The sequence below is a fragment of the Macrobrachium rosenbergii genome, chromosome 25, assembly GCF_040412425.1.
Source record: "Macrobrachium rosenbergii isolate ZJJX-2024 chromosome 25, ASM4041242v1, whole genome shotgun sequence".
In the NCBI taxonomy this organism is placed as follows: Eukaryota; Metazoa; Arthropoda; class Malacostraca; order Decapoda; family Palaemonidae; genus Macrobrachium; species Macrobrachium rosenbergii.
Window position 1 is genome coordinate 22,536,544 of NC_089765.1, and position 16,413 is coordinate 22,552,956.

The window sequence follows — 16,413 nt, forward strand, 5'->3', positions numbered from 1 at the left end:
TTAATGTGCATCTAAACGATCAGACAGTCCCAGCCAGGCAAACACTGTTACCAGATCCTTAAGGTTAGCGGGAATGAGTGCTGACTACGCCAGAAGCGCAAAAACCACTGGCATGGATCTGGCAACAAGCAGTGCTACCAAATCTTGCGTACTCGTTCACCTGGTGAAGACTGACGGGGCCAAATTGTAAATCTTCCACACACAGGTACTCGACTCAGTCGAAATATGGCTTCGGGAGTTAGTTGACTTTTCCCAGAGTTCATTAAAGTGCCAATTCGTTGCTATGGTGTGCAGTAAGATTAAAAGGAAAAGAAAGAAAGCGGTACTGTAGTCATTATAACTGCTACGCTTCACCAGTACAAGGAAGTGAAAATGAGAACGGTGCAGATATTAGAGTTACTAAAATGCAAAATTGAAGCCATGCAGCGATCTTACCTGAACTTCAAGATGGGTACAAAGTAGACTTTATAAACTAATGAGACTGTACCCCAACACAATTTACGATCTCTTAGAGAGGGTAAAGGTATTTATAACCAACCAGGACACATTAATGAGGGGGACAGTATATCCTCAGGAGGTCTAGAGGAAAAATCAATTTTTATGTCAAGCGGATGCTCCTACGTTTCAATCCAAAATGGAAGAACAATATCGAAACAAAATTTGTCTGCCATAATTCCTGAAACGTGCAAAGCCCTTTATGATGTGCTGTACTCAAGGATGAATACTTGCAGGTATGTTTTGTATTGATATGTAAACAAGTACAGAAATCAAATATTTTTATGATATGCGTAATTTTAAAAGCAGGACGCGTGAATAGCGTAAACAAATATGCTTATTACAAATTGCGCATACAACAACTTCATTGTCACTGCCATACCATTATTTTAAGAGTGAGGGTTTAGTCTTCCACACATAGCCCGAACTACAAATAATTGAACGTAGCAATAATACTGCTTTTGACGTCATCGGCGCTCATTATCGCCCCTCATCGAGATCTAGTAAAAATGGTTGCCCAACGGGCATTGTCTGATCGTGTGGGCATGCCCTGATTATGAGCCATAACCATTAAACTGATAAAGTAAATACAGTATATATGCCATTGTTTATCTTAGAATTTTTACTTTTTCGAGGACAATATTTTATTTTATATTTTATAAAATTAGCATTCAAAGATTAAGTAACTTCCTTAACTCTTTAAGGCTAGAGTAGTCTTAGATCCCGTGACTTAGTTCCGCCTAAAATGAAACGCCCGTCACGCCAAATGCTTGGCCATTTAGAGTTCCACCAACCAGCCCGGCGGCATCTGAAGGGGACCTTTGAGGTAATTACGCCGGACCTGATAGTGAAAGTGAAAGGCTAGGGGACATCGCGCAAAGAGGGGTGAGGAAAATGAGAATTAATCTTAATAATCATTTTACCACTCTTTGTCTTTCCATTTACTCTGGACAAGTAACTGTTGCCCATATATTTTAATGACAACACCGTATATATATATATATCATATATAAAAATATATATATATATACCGATATATAATATATATATATATATATATATGATATATATATATACATATATATTATATATATATATATAACATATATATATATGATATATGTATATATATATATTTATATTGGACTATATATATATATATATATTATATATATATATATATATATATATATATATATGCATGTAAATATATATATATATATATATATATATATAATATATATATATAAATATATATATATATATATAGATAATATATATAATATATATGTTCATATGTATATGCCCATATATATGTATATGATATATATATACATATATATATGTATATATATATATTGATATATGTAATATATATATATATATATGTATATATATATATATATATATATATATATATATATTTATATATATAAGATATATTTATATAGAATATATTTATATATTTATAGATATATTTATATATTTATAGATATATTATATATATATATATATATATATATATATATATATATATATATATATATATATATATATATATATATATATATATATATATATTACAGTATATATTATATATAGATACATGCAATGTATATATATATATATATATATATATATATATATATATATATATATATATATATATATATATATATATATATATATATAGATATATATATATATTATATATATAAAACAATAAATGTGTAAGGATAAGTGCGTATTTGTGCGTATTTCTACTCATATAATTAGCCGGGACATATGATATATGTTGAGTAAAAGGCACAATAATGTAAATTTTCAAAACAATCTTGCAAAATACATAAAAAAGTAAAAGGAGCTTTTAGATATATTTGCACAACTGGTCCTCTTCATCCAGAGACCGTTGTACAAAAGCAATAAAAAGCTATACTAATATTTAATTTTACTGTTGTTTTTGAAAAATACAGTTTCTCATTTTACATTATTTTGGCTTTTTACTCATTATTTCCTGTCACAATATAGTGATGCACCATATATATATATATATATATATATATATATATATATATATATATATATATATATATATATATATATATATATATATATATATATATATATATATATATATATATATATATATATATATATATATATATATATATATATATATTGTTACGTGTGAGGTCTTGGTTGATCATGTATTATTCAATTTACGTAAATTTTACGGCCCTGCAAACCAAGATTACACGTAACCTGCCACTTGAAGCCAAAAGTTAACCTCAAAGACAGACGTTAATTAGCCAAAGGTCGCCAGTTAAGGGTTATTAACCTTAACAAAGAATATTTGAGATGAATTTGATTTTAAACGCATAGCGGTTCTCCCAAACATTCGGACGCGAGGCATACAAAAGCATCGAGATTTAACCTGATTTTGCTTACCCTAAATCCTAGGTATTTTACTGGAATAATGGGGTTGAAGCTAACAATAAAATAATTTGACTTAATCTAGACTTCGTGAACACATATACCGTAAGTGGTGGCTGAAGGAGGAACAAAGGAAATTTGAAATACAGAAAACAAAGGATAAAAGAATGGGCGAAGTTTTGAACAAAAACGACTTTACCTTAGGACGAACGTTGTGCGCATCAACGACCGACGTGGAGTTCTTGCAATTGTTTCTTCACTTCACTAATAGAATAATAGACAAAGAAAGGGGAAGAGGTCCAACTGGACGTGTTATCTCTCGAGAGCTTGGTTCTCTCTCTGTCGTTCCCTGACCGAGCCTAGGTCAGAACAGTCCCAGTCAGGTGTCCACGTTCTTGTTTTCAAAACATTCGCCATGAGACAGGTAGAAAGGAAAAAGGGCCTTAGGACCACCTATTTTTAAGGCTGATATGGGAATTTTCCTATAGGGGAAAAATGGCTAAATGCTACCTATCCTTCTCCAACGGACGTTAAGGTTTGAACTGAAGACGCACCTATATAGACAATGTCTTTTCCCGGTCTCAGTCAGGCTGATATTTTTACAATCAAAAGTTACGAGGGCGAACAGCAGTAATATTTGTAAAAGCTCCCCCTTAAGGGGCCTTCACTCCCTTTTCGGGCGTGAAGGTCTATACTAAACAAGCTGTTAGCCTCTCGTAGGTTACTCTCCTTCCCCTGAGCAGATTAGTCCTGGTTAGCCTACCTAGCTACAGAACTACCTAACCCTAGATAGGATATGAGCTATAATCACTACTTAACCTAATTCTAATAGTACTAGAAGGTGCTCACGGTTATTATAGGCTACCTCCTACAATCATGATGTGTTTTAGACCTAGCCTAGTGGTACGTTCTATGATATTCCCTAGCCTAACCTATCCTAACCCGACCGTAGCACCAACATAAGAGTTAATATTCTAACTAAATTACAACATGGTTTATGTTTAATACAATTAAAATTTACTAGTTAATTCATGAGGTTGCCTCATATGATAAATGGGTGCCTCACTGAGGTCTTAGGCCATGCGTGTCACGAGCATCGTGGCTCGTTTCTAATAGTTGAGATTACTGAAATTAGTTAGGCTACTTACATGATTACTGCGGCTCGGTGGTAAGTGGAAAGAACAAGGTTACTAAATTGATGTACTGTACTTTAAGGTGGCCTAGGCTGGGTACAAATAAAAGGAAGAGATCACACTGGCTACCTTCTCTGGGCAAGGGGCCAGGATCACTCTTAGATGTTAGGGCACTGTGCCGAGAGGGGACTAGTGCCAGGATGAGCGTATAGCTCGGCAACTACTGGGCTCTCTTCCGCCCCTTCTTCTTCTTCTTCGGTTTCCTCCAAGGCCTATCAGTAGCTGGCCTAGCAGGTGATGAGAGCACCAACTCGGGGACAGGCCAGAAGGGCTAAGCGGAGCGAGTGAAGTCAGGGGGCAACTGCAAAAGCTGCGGAGGACTCCTACTCCGGCTGCTGCGACAACCGAGCGAGAGCGATCTCGACTTCTGCGTCCGAGGATGCCAGTTCCTGGTCTTCCAAGGAAGGGTACCATTCGATCCTCCAGGGTTCATCCTGGAATCAAATTTTGTGAAGAAGAAGAAGTTTCAGGTGCTGGAGGCTCTCCAGTCGCGATGATCAACTGCATGGGAACCCTAAATCTCCCGGAGGAGGATTCGCCTCATGATTTAGACCCGGCATGAGGGCCTTTTCCATTGGTAGCTCAACGTCCGTGGCGGACGGAGTCTGGCACTGCTCAGTGCTCGCAAGTGGCACTGGCAGCAGTTGAGAGTCAGGCATGCCTGACAAGGGGTCCGGAGGTGCAATACCTCTCGGACGACTTGGGTTTAAAGGCGGCAGAGATTCCTGCCCCAGCAGGAGATCGTAGCCTCTCTAGAGTTTTGTTCAGGGGCGTCCGCTGGGCGTTGTTTGCTTGGCAGCCCTCCCAATTTGTGGAGTGGTCTGCCCGCTTGCACGTCCTGCAGCGGTACTGCTCCTCCTGAATCTCTCTTCGCGGAGGAGGACCTCTTGGTGGGCCAGCCCTTCCCGGGAGAGGGCTGGGCCTGAAATAGGTTGGGTGGCGCCCCTTCCGCGGACCACTTTGGTGGGCGGAAGGTGGAGGTTTGTCATTTTGAGAGTTTTTAGATGGGGCCTCCGTGGAGGAGGTAACGTGGCTGCGGAGTGGCGTTGGTGACGGGCTTCCGCAGAGAAGATCCCGACCCAACAAGAAGGCCACTCCGGGCCGAATTCCACCTACCACGCCAAGGCGGTGGGGTATCGTGCCCAAGGTGTCATAACCTGGAGTTGGACAGTAGGAACGGTAATGGCGTGGCCCTCTATCCACTTCATTTCCCACCAGGGTTTCTTCGTCAACCATGGCACCGGCTGGCACCAGGCCCTGGCGATCAGGCTAATATCTGCCGCGGTGTCTACTGTGACCGGAAGGGTCACTGGCAGGCTAGTGCTCTGAAGAGGGCCACCGAGATGAACTGGGTTTCCAGTCTCTCGGGGTAAAGGATCGGTGCGGACCAGCAGCAGAAAATGAAGTGCTGATTAGGTTGACAAATTTGGTGGTGGGGACATGATGTGGACAGGCCGGAGATCCAGCATTGTAGTGGCTAGCAGCCCCACAGGATCTGCACGGGCCTTTTGGATGGGCTCGGTGGCCTGCAGTAACTGTTGGAGGAGAGGGCTGAGCGGATGAATCGGGAGCGGAGTTCTGGCTGGTAGGGTTAGGCTGCTTATTAGTGCCGAGTTTGTATCGGCACTCAGCTTCAGCGTGGCCCCCTTCTTGCAATAGTTGCATATGGTCGTGCTACTAGGCAGTCCATTCTTGGGCGAGTGGAGTTCGAGAGGTAGGCGGAGGATGATTAAGCTTCTGAGAGGTGCTATCGACTGATTGAAGGTTTCCCATGAATCAGCCATGCGACAAGCTTCCATAAGTGTGGAGGGCTGTTTATCGTTAAGATATACTGCAAGGGCCCTGGCACACATTGGAAAAGGTCTTCTAGCATGGTCCGATTGAAGAGATCCTCAAACGTCGTGCAGGCCAAGAAGTCGAACCAGCGCGTACCGGACTGGGTTTTTGACATGCCCATTCCGTCCAAGACCAGCCGACTTCCTTGGCAAGACCTCGGAACCGTTGTCTCCATTTTCTCTGGGTTATCTCGTAGGCCTTTGTAATGACTCTACGAACTTCCGCCATGTTGCCTCTCTGGCTCTTCTCCAGTGAGCGAAGCGCTGGCCAGCTTTTCCCTCCATATGCTTGGCTAGTATTAAGGCTCTCTCCGTCTCCGTGGTGCTGTAGTTATCGAAAGAGCCTCGATCTCCTCCAGCCATGCTTCTGGCTCGTCCTCAGTCCACTTGGGGACTAGGGAATTGATGCTCGAAGTGGAGCGTTTGATGCAGCAGGTGTAGGACTGGAGGCTTGATGGCTAGCCATAGCTTCTGCATTCTCCATTTTCGCTCTCTCAAGCTCGAGCTCCCTTCTCTTTTAGGGCTAACTCAGTTTCCTTGCCAGAGGCTAACTCATGCTGTCTCCTTCTTTCTTCTCTTTCCTCTTCATACTGCCTTTGCTCGGCTTCATACTTCCTTTGGGATTCTTCATACTTCCTCTGCTCTTTTCTTCCTTCTCCCGGGTTGGCCAAGTCGTCCACTTGCTCCTTAACCCAGGTGGTAAGTTCCGAGCCGGTGAGACCTGCCGCCGTCCCCAGCCCCAGGAAAGTTTTATAATGCTCTGCTGCCATGGTTCTGGTGGGGAAGGGCGTCTAACCAGGTCGACTGGGCGTACTTGGGCAGCGAGAAGTGTCTCTTCAATGACGTGGCACCCTTTCAAAAGGTGGCACTGTAGTTTGGGTGTGCCGTGTACAGGTCACACTGGTGGCACTCAGTATCCCTAGGCACTGGTGCAGGTTAGGTTCCAGAAGAACTTTCTCTTCTGTGTTCCCTTTTGGTTTTGTTTTATTTATTTTTCTGGATTCTTGCTTGGTGGCACTTATGGTGCCAATGTGTTCCCTAGGGACCCTCTACTGGAGTCCAACTAGGCTATATGGGAGGAAAGGCACTCTACACCCCTGCAGAGTGCAACAATCGAATGAGAGAGAAAGGGAAGGTAAAGAGAGAGAGAGAGAGAGAGAGAGTAAGCTATTCCAGTGATGAGTGCTGCAAATTATTGGCACTGTGGAATAAAGTGAATTTGGGTTTTTTTTTTTTTTTTTCTTAAAGATCCTCGTGAGTGGCTGGTCCCAGTACCGGCAAAAGCTGGCCCTTCTTTTTCAGAGGGTGAAAACTACTGTTTTGCTTCGGTCTGGATAGCAGGCCTCACTCGTGACCGACAGTTTATCACTGTATCATAATTACTCTTAACTTGTCCTCATCTATTGTGGGACAGAGGTGTTTCTTTTTATTTGGTTTATTGTATTCAGAATTAATTAGCTAGTGTCAGCGTTCTTTCTTTGAAGAGGGTCACGTACACTTAGGTTAGGAATGCTTACTTGAATGACGAGAGAGAGAGAGAGAGAGAGAGAGAGATTTTCAATCAGCTAATTTCTTGCTGCTTGAGAACATGTAAACAAATTTTTATACATGCACAATGGCATGGATCTTAATAAAATGATATAGATGCGTCGTCTTGGCTTCCTTAGGGATTACTTTATTATCTTAATTTTCCGGGAGCCGACGTCACAAAAGTTTATCGTAAAAATTTTAAATTTTCTTTATATGATTTTATAGTAGGTATTCGTATAGGAACTTGTTATTACTCTAACTAAGGCCTATCTTTCCCTGCCTAAATTATCTTTTGGTTTTCTAGCTAAAGATATTAGGAGGTGGGTTACGCTACGAAAAGGAAAAAAAATATGCCCCAAGAGTGGCTCGGAGCAGAGTCGTCACAATAACAAGGTCGTTGAGATGGCGGCCAAAGGTCCCGTTAGGCCTAAATTTCAAAACAACCTCGGCCTGCGAAGGAACCCCAAAATGGCCGTTCTCTCACAAAAGTTCGAACAATTTCAAAACAATTTCAAAACAACGGAGGAATCAAGATGGCGGGTATTTTCTTTTAAACAAATTCAAACAACAAACGAAACAAATGCAGGTATCCAGATTTTACTTTAAATATACCAATCATGCATAGTGTTTTACGTTACGGATGGAAAACTAAATTACCAACAACTTTGTGTCTTTGTTATCGTTCTCTCACCGGAAACATCCTAAACAAACAATGGAATAGATTTGCTGATTTGCCTGACCAAATTTACGTTACTGAAAATGTATTTTATTGTAAAATTACTACTTCAGTTCGTTTGCTACTTCACTGACACGGTTTTGAATGATTCCCGCTATATGCAAACAATAACGATCGGAATTGCCGACGCGATTACTAAATTACTTTGTGTATATGAACTGGGCTCCGCGATTCGGCCTTTGAATTCGTTACTTGAACGACTTGACTCACGGTCGAACACGTAATGTCCTTGTCTTAACCGTTATAAATTATGACTCTGCTCTCGACGCACCCTTTCTACCTACTAATTCTCGCTACACTTGTTATAAACTATTCTCTTTACTGCTTATTATTATGCCTCGTTCCTTGTTTGGAAGAATGAAATGGAGTTCGATATCTGACTTTTTTTTTTGGAATTAATGTAATTTTAATTTCCTTTTCTCCAGATTCTTTCTCTAAAATGTACTTTAGATTCTCGCAAGGTCGCCAATGTTACGTGTGAGGAGTCTTGGTTGATCATGTATTATTCAATTTACGTAAATTTTACGGCCCTGCAAACCAAGATTACACGTAACCTGTCACTTGAAGCCAAAAGTTAACCTCAAAGACAGACGTTAATTAGCCAAAGGTCGCCAGTTAAGGGTTATTAACCTTAACAAAGAATATTTGAGATGAATTTGATTTTAAACGCAAGCGGTTCTTCCAAACATTCGGACGCGAGGCATACAAAGCATCGAGATTTAACCTGATTTTGCTTACCTAAATCCTAGGTATTTTACTGGAATAATGGGGTTGAAGCTAACAATAAAATAATTTGACTTAATCTAGACTTCGTAAACACATATACCGTAAGTGGTGGCTGAAGGGGAAAACAAAGGAAATTTGAAATACAGAAAACAAAGGATAAAAGAATGGGCAAAGTTTTGAACAAAAAAAGACTTTACCTTAGGACGAACGTTGTGCATTTATCAACGACCTCGTGGAGTTCTTGCATTCTGCTTCTTCACTTCACTAATAGAATAATAGAAAAGAAAAAAGAAGAGGTTGACCTGGAGACGTTATCTCTCACCTTGGTTCTCTGACTCTGGGTTCCCTGACCGAGCCTGGGTCAGAACAGTCCTTCCAGGTGGGCCATACGTTCTTGTTTTCAAAACATTCGCCATGAGACAGGTAGAAAGGAAAAAGGACCTTAGGACCACCATTTTTAAGGCTGATATGGGAAATTTTCCTATTAGGAAAAATGGCTAAATGCTATTTCCTTTCTCCAACGGACCATTTGTTAAGGTTTTAACTGAAGACGACCTACCTATATGACAATGTCTTTTCCCGGTCTCAGTCAGGCTGATATTTTTACAATAAAAGTTAGATTGCTTGAACAGCAGTAATATTTATAAAAATATATATATATATATATATATATATATATATATATATATATATATATATATATATATATATATATATATATATATATATATATATATATATATATAAACCCCTATATATATATATATATATATTATATATATATATATATATATATATTATATATATATATATTATATATATATATATATTATATATGTATATATATATATATACATATTGTATATATATATATATATATATATATATATATATATATATATATATATATATATATATATATATATATACATATATCTATATATATACTAAATAATATATATCTTATTCATTTGAAGCAGAAATGTAAGTTTTTATTTTTTCCTTATCATGAAGGTAAATACTAAGAAGGTCGATATATTGAGATTAAAATAAACGATCACTTGGTTTAGCATTAAAATAACAACTACTTCGAGTGCAGTTTATTTATTTTAATAAAAGATTGCAATTACAAAAAAAATTGTCCACTTGTTACTATACACTGTGTAAGCAAATTGAGTATTTTATGCTTTAATTTTACGTTTTTAACACACAGCTGATAATGAAGAAAATTCTTTCTTAATAAGGTATAGTATTATAAGTATATTCTGCATTTAATTGGAATTTCGATATTACGATTATTCTTAAGATAAAAAAACTGGATGTAATGATAAACGAAATCAATCGTTTCATAATATGTAAAATATTATATATTTTCGTGAAATTATTCTTACTAAATTTCCCCCACCCCCGTAAAAAAAATGGAATTCCACGAAGGCAAATAAAGAAATTCCATGAAAGAACGGTTGCCAATGGCGTTGGAATCCTTGCTTCATTCCTAATGAGAATAGCTAGAAAAAATATCTTTCTTTTATAAATATCATTCTTTTATTATTCCCCATTTTTGTGGAAATTAAATTCCATTCAGAGAATCAGAGAAAAGTGAGTTTTGGTATTTTCTAGACGAAGGAAACGATGCCGAAAATAGTTCATTATGTTCTCTTGCCTTTTGAGGTCAAAAAATCAAGCAACCAGTGAATTTAAAAAAAAAAATAGCTTATTGAAGTCAAAATCTCATTAACAAAAAAGCAATATTTTTTCATAATTTCGTATATTAATTGCTTTCTCATTAGATATCGCATGCCCAGAATTAAGAAAAAACTGTATTTTAGAATCTTTTCATTTTTCTGTTAGAAATAAGTTCATAAAATTACCATTCAATCTCTCTCTCTCTCTCTCTCTATCTCTCTCTCTCTCTTCTCTGCTCTATCTTCTTCTCTACTTTTTAAAGATATATTAATTATATATTTATATATATATATATATATATATATATATATATACTATATATATATATATATATATATATATATATATATATATATATATATATATATATGAATATATGTATATATATCATATATGTATATATATGTATATATGTATATATATGTATATATATATATATATATATATATATATATATATATATATATATATATATATATATATACATACACACACATATATATATATACATATATATATGTATATATATATAAACTAGTATACAAATTGTTCGTGTTCCTTTGAGATGCCTTCAATGAAAAACACTAACAAGACCAAACAAGCGCAATTAAACGTATGACGTCTCCCAACACTGCTGGACGAGTTAAAAATAATATTGAGATTTTTATCTTCCTTGTAACTAAGACAGTCGTAATGGCGGCCATCCGTCTTTAACCGTGTATTTTGAAAGTGGGTTCATTCGTGAGAACTGAAAGTTACGAGCCTTCGTGACTGACATCGATTAGTTGTCGATTGATGGGGAACGTGGCTGTAAATCCGGTTGATTATAATCGCTGGCGATTAAGAATAATGAGGACATTATTTACTGCACGCTAACGACTTGGAAAAATGAAGTCATTACTGTGCCAAATGAACTGCAGTGTTGAAAAACTCAGATCGGGAAGATTAATGCGCCATAAGTCTGTATTTGCTGGCTGGCTCTCTCTCTCTCTCTCTCTCTCTCTCTCTCTCTCTCTCTCTCTCTCTCTCCCTCCTCATTTTTGTTTGGATTCCCATTCAGAAATATCAACTGTTATGCAAAATGATTGAAGATGAGTCTTAGAAATGCTGTAATTCTTACACTGCTAAATTTTTGTAAAAAGATATGTTTTCTAATCTAATGTATATATCTATGTACATGTGTTTATGTATGTAATCTATGTATGTATATATATATATATATATATATATATATATATATATATATATATATATATATATATATATATATATATGAATATATATATATATATATATATATATAAATATATATATATATATATATATATATATATATATATATATATATATATATATATATATATATATATATATATATATATATATATATATATATATATATATATACAATAATATATATATATATATATACACACACACACACAAAATTGGAAGGTTTACGCTCTTCCATATTTAGTTAACTTCCAAATTATACCAGTTTACACTTATATTAATATAACTTCAATATACGTTGGTAAAGGGAGTGTTGTGTTGGAGTTGAATGGAATTTCAGTGTTCAATGTATTACACAAGTTTGAATTTCGATCAAAATTTCTTTGTTTATTATAGCTGCAAATGTTGTAAGCCAAACCGATTCAGTTATCAAAAAGTTTGGGAGAACTATGAACGCTGACCCTTTTCCCAATAGTTTCAAATGTATTACCGACTGGATAAATATCAGACTTGAAGATCTAAAGTGAAATATGATTATCGATTATTTGTTGGAAATTTTCTCTTTCCGTTAAAAACTATTTTCCATGGTTAATGTAGAAAGAAGAAGGTATAATGTTGTTGAGACAATACGTCTTAAGCCATTCGCCTTATTATTATTATTATTATTATTATTATTATTATTATTATTATTATTATTATTATTATTATTATTATTATTATTATTAGAGGTAAACTCATCAGAACCAAAAGCAATATAACAGTCATTTATTAACAGCTAAACTATTAATAAACCTTGCTGAAGACGCGCACAGTTTCAATGTAGTTTCTTACATAAACACCAGCTATCCCAAGAATTAATTTTGAACATGTAATATTATTTTGGTCATGTTTTCTATGTAATGTTTGACAGTTCATCTCTCACCCTCAACCCTGGTACTGAAAATATATTAAGTACGTTGCTCTTGATTATAATACAACCGTCTTACAACCGTCTTTCATTCAACCTTGAACATTTACATTTCACTGTCAGAAAAGGAGGAGTAGGCCTAATTCCTTAAATAATCATCTAGTCAATAAATTCTATAAATTCCAATGTCCTTCACGTGTCATCATCTTCCACCCTCCAAAATTCCCCTGTCGTCATTCGCTACATTTACTTCAAATGAATCACAGAGAGAACGCTTCTTTTTTTACAAGGTATTTTTTTATGAAATAGTAACTACATTTTACTTTCTCACTGTCCTCTTTTCATTCATTCCCCTTGTGCCTGTATATTTGCCAGAACTCACTTTTCCCGAAAATACCCCGAGTATGAGCTTACCAAGATCAGACTCACCTCCTTGCATTCTTCCATCTTTAAAGCTAGGCTGTTTTGTCATTCATGTTTTCTATATGCTATTTTTATGTATCCTCACAAATTTGCTTATTTTTATGGCGTACAAAACCTTTCTATTATTATTATTATTATTATTATTATTATTATTATTATTATTATTATTATTATTATTATTATTATTATTATTATTATTATTATTATTATTAGGCTTTATACTTTATCTATCTTTTTTTATTTGCTACTTCTCTGTATGTTAATAAATCCTACTTCTTTTTACACCGTTCATAGCTCAAAAATTATAATTTCTATCAATACCGAACCATTTTTATAGTTAGGTTGATGGACAGAGTGGAAAAGAGAGAGGAAATCCGCTCTGATTTAAATATTGGATTCATCTTTGGCCCTGATGTTTGAGCTAAATCCCATTGAATTGCGTTCATGGGAGCCAACACATGGCGGTGCGTGTGCTCTCATAAATCATCTTATGAAAAAAAATGGCTATTTATCTTTAAGCTCCATTTCTCGCAGGACAAGAAATCAATATGCCAGGATTTTGAGCAAAATCTCCCAAATTGCAGGCTGGAGAAGAACGTTTCTCAAAAGATTTTTCGATCTTTAATCAATTGGAAGTAACTATGAAAAATCAGTTTTATTTTTATATTAGTTTAGTTTTATGCAGTGCCAAAATAACTCTGGCTAAAAGGTTTTCGTTAAAATGACAGACTGATCTGTAACATAGGAGTTTAATATTCTAACAAATGTAAAACCAGGTTGTAAGAATGATATCTAATTATCATCACCAATAAGATACCAAAGGCTCTCTTTTTCTCGATTTTCTGACGCTTCCGGATACGGTCACTTCAGTAAAGATATTTGAGAGTAAATGAAAATAAACCGTGTTTGTGTTTGTGCATGAGTACGCGCACGTTCATGCTTGTACCAATGGCTGGGATTCGTGTGGGGGGTAGAGAGAGAGAGAGAGAGAGAGAGAGAGAGAGAGAGAGAGAGAGAGAGAGAAATTGACATTTAATTTTAAAATTATTCTGTACTTTTTGCTGACACGCGTTCTAGGAATCCACATTATTTTCTGTTTTTTATCTAGCAAAACGTAACAGAATTAGCCTATTAGTGCAAATGAGATTTTTTCCCTGTAATCCCATTTATAAGATGGGCACTAACAATGTAACAACAAACACAGCGCCGAATTACAAATTCTCGTCTGAACAACGGTTCTTCAGTGACCTAATTTACTAGATTTTGTTTTTAGGGGAAGTGCGTGTTCCATATTATTGATAGCAATATTATTCAGAATCTCGTAAATTTTTTGTTCGAAATGGTTGAAAGGTGCCGATAAAATTCTTCCTTAACACCTGAAAGCCCTGAGATTTCGAATTAATACAACAGACATAAAAACATTTTGTTAAATAAAAATAATAGACTTAGAATATATCGGTTTTACTGTCTATTTTAACTTTCATTTGAAAGCTATACTCTCGTCTGAGGAATACTAGAGTCTGATTTTTTTTCTCGATTTTCTTGCATAATACATAAGTTATTTTTTTAATCTTACTAAATAATATTTCAAGTTCTCCTTTCATTTGAAAGCTATGCTCTCATGTAAGCTATATTGGGCTCTGTTTTTTTTTTTTGCTCGCATAATACAGAACAGGAGTTTTCTTAATCATACCAAATAATAGTTTAAGTATTAGATACATACAAGGCGGTTTAACTTAATCTATACGTCAGGATGCTATCATTCATTTTAGAAATTCTTAACGTGAAAAATTAGGTCGTTTCCCTAGAATCGTTATTTACGAGGAAAACCGTATTCCCAGTTTCCTGTTTTGCCTTCGCGCATGAAATGGACGATTTCAATGCAGGTTGCGTTATACTCCTCAAATGGTGAAGGATTATGTAGACCAAGCTTTTGTTCTATTGAAAGGAAACATAGAGGATAAATCTGTTCGTGGTAAACCATTGTTTAATGGAACAAAACCTAAGCACTTGCCCAGAATTCATCAGAACGAGCGCGGCAGCAAAGAGAATAGATAGTTCAGGCAAATAAAAAAAAATAATTCTTGGGAGTACAATGGGATTGTAAAGTAACTGAATCATTTTAAAATGCTATAAATGTCCAAAAATATTAACCTACAGTGAACAGGCTAAGACAAGGGAGATTTTTAACATCCACCGTCAGAAGGAATTACATGAATCATACCGGACCAGCACTGGTCCCAGAAGAAAAGGCCATAGGCACTAGCCTCTTTTCCCAAAACAACTCAGGCGACTCGGTTTACTTTCAGTCTGTCTTATGCCAGCACGGTCTTTTGACCTAAGCCAGTAGTTGTTTTAATGTGCGAAAAGGAGTGAGAAGCCTATTATTCATCTCTGGACTCTACCCCACCACTAGCGAGAGCTAAAAGAGAGATTCTGACCATATCAAGATCTTTCAGATAGCCATACGCCTGAACATCACAAGAAATACAGTATCGCGTATACAGGGAAATAGGGCTTAAGATACTTTGCACGTTTCCAAACAGCTGCCCGGTAACTGACTGACCAATCAAAACTCGAGAAACCCGCAGAGGCCTGCGAAGTAAAGCTAGAAAATTTGTATACAGATTCATTTATAGGCAATTTCAAGGTAAATTATCACCAAGTTCCATGCACATTTTGTTTAAATCTCTTTCGGTTAGATTCCGCGTTTTTTTATGGTCAGAATAAAAGAATATAAAAGAATTTTTTTTGCAAAATTAGTACAGCGGAGATAATAATAATAATAATAATAATAATAATAATAATAATAATAATAATAATAATAATAATAATAATAATAATAATAATAATAATAATAATAACGAAGGTGGCAATGATAATGATTCTCACAAAGGAAATTTCGTGCGCCTGATAAACATGCGACCTGTACAAAATCGTATTTGCCGAAATCACTGGTTATACAATATTCTTTTGACGTCCTTGATTAGATTCCGAATATGGAAATAACTCCATTTATATGCTAATCCCTATCTGTTTTTATAACACCGAATAAAAACCTTATTTGACCTATTTTCCCATATCCCTGAAACTGTGCGGGTATTTCATAAATTAATTCCATTTAGTCATAATTCCTCTCTCTCTCTCTCTCTCTCTCTCTCTCTCTCTCTCTCTCTCTCTCTCTCTCTCTCTCTCTCTCTCTCAATCCTACATTTT